This window comes from Centruroides sculpturatus, unplaced genomic scaffold (genome assembly GCF_000671375.1).
Source record: "Centruroides sculpturatus isolate CEXI.00-Female unplaced genomic scaffold, Cexi_2.0 scaffold1388, whole genome shotgun sequence".
Classification (NCBI taxonomy): domain Eukaryota; kingdom Metazoa; phylum Arthropoda; class Arachnida; order Scorpiones; family Buthidae; genus Centruroides; species Centruroides sculpturatus.
In genome coordinates this window covers 105,397-107,336 of record NW_019385644.1, presented here as the reverse complement: position 1 = coordinate 107,336, position 1,940 = coordinate 105,397, and the positions used below count along the sequence as shown (strand labels likewise).

At 27.7% G+C, this 1,940-nt stretch overlaps 1 pseudogene; it reads right to left on the bottom strand.

Moving 5' to 3' along the window:
• Nucleotides 1-1,038: 1,038 nt before the first annotated feature.
• On the bottom strand, nt 1,039-1,935 carry LOC111640840 (annotated as a pseudogene).
• Between the last annotated feature and the right edge of the window lie 5 nt (nt 1,936-1,940).

The window sequence follows — 1,940 nt, the reverse complement described above, 5'->3', positions numbered from 1 at the left end:
ACAACAGGATGCTTAAGCATCTTATGAAATTCGTTAAATTTAAGAATGGAATTTTCGACTGTAGGTACCGATAGTCTTTGAAATTTGAAATTTGTACATATTTCTCTATGTAAATTTAAACTCGATTCGCGTTGAAAACCGTTTAAACAATTTTTACAATAGTAATAAAGAGACTTTTGTTTTTCGTGTAAAAGTCTGTTGAAATTTCAAATTAAAAAATAATGATTTTGGTATAATAATAAATTCGCAATTTTACCGAATTTAAACTTACTTATATAATATGGAAAAACAATATCTTTATAGCCATATATATTAATGGAAATACTATTTGATTTCTCAAAAACATGTATTTGCTCCAACAAAACCGGATATTTTAAGTTCGAACAATTAATAAATTTTAAATATTTTCTATAGCTAGATATATTATTTTTATTATTTGCCAATGGAAAAATACTCGCAAGAATGCAATACACAAAGCATTTATTGTCGTTGCATCGAATATTTAAAATACACTTTATTTTTACTAAATGTTTAGATAAAATTATGGAACCACAGCCCCCATTATATGCATTATATGTCAATCTATGAATATCAATATAATCTAATTTGTAAATTATCCACCCACTACCTAATACTATCGCAATAGATATATCCCCTAGAATTTTGTTTATTGCATTCTCAATACTTTTCCAAGCTAGAAAAGGACTTAGAACTGATTTGGCATAACTCGTATTTATCCCCCATTTCTATGCATTTGTACATTATTACTTTTAAGCTAAACACAAATCGTACTCTATAATCATTCCCAAAGTTCGTAATTACATTAAAAAGTTTGGATTTTATATCTCTAAAAAAATGGTTGGATACTCGAGTTCAGCTTTATGATAGCATTGTAAAAACTTTGGAAGGCTGATTCTACCAGCGAAAACATTTCTTTTTAAATTTTACCTGAACTGGACTACGACGGATTAATGATTCTAGATGATTTTCTTCATATAAGAGAGATGTTGAAGTACNTTTTACATGTAATCGTATGGGAAAAGATGATCCACCTTACGACATTTTCATGATACGATCTCAGTTTCGGAACGGATTAATTTCGTATCCTGAGGTACCACTGTATCTGTTGATTGAATTGCGTTAGAAACTGTTTCTGTTAAACATTCGAAGTCACAAAAAACGACAACAGGATGCTTAAGCATCTTATGAAATTCGTTAAATTTAAGAATGGAATTTTCAACTGTAGGAACCAACAGTCTCTGAAATTTGTACATATTTCTCTATGTAAATTTAAACTCGATTCATGTTGAAAACCATTTAAACAATTTTTACAATAGTAATAGACTTTTGTTTTTCGTGTAAAAGTCTGTTGAAATTTCAAATTAAAAAATAATGATTTTGGTATAATAATAAATTCGCAATTTTACCGAATTTAAACTTACTTATATAATATGGAAAAACAATATCTTTATAGCCATATATATTAATGGAAATACTATTTGATTTCTCAAAAACATATATTTGGTCCAACGAAACCGGATATTTTAAATTCGAACAATTAATAAATTTTAAATATTTTTTATAGCTAGATATATTATTTTTATTATTTACCAATGGAAAAATACTCGCGAGAATGCAATACACAAAACATTTATTATCATTACATCGAATATTTAAAATACATTTTTTATTTACTAAATGTTTAGGCAAAATTATAGAACCACAACCCCCATTATATGCATTATACGTCGCTCTATGAATATCAATATAATCTAATTTGTAAATTACCCACCCGCTGCCTAATACTACCGCAACGGATATATCCCCTAGAATTTTGTTTATTGCATTCTCGATACTTTTCCATGCTAGAAATGGGCTTAGAACTCGTTTGGCATAACTCGTAAAAAAATCTTTAAACTCGTATTTATCTCCCATTTCTA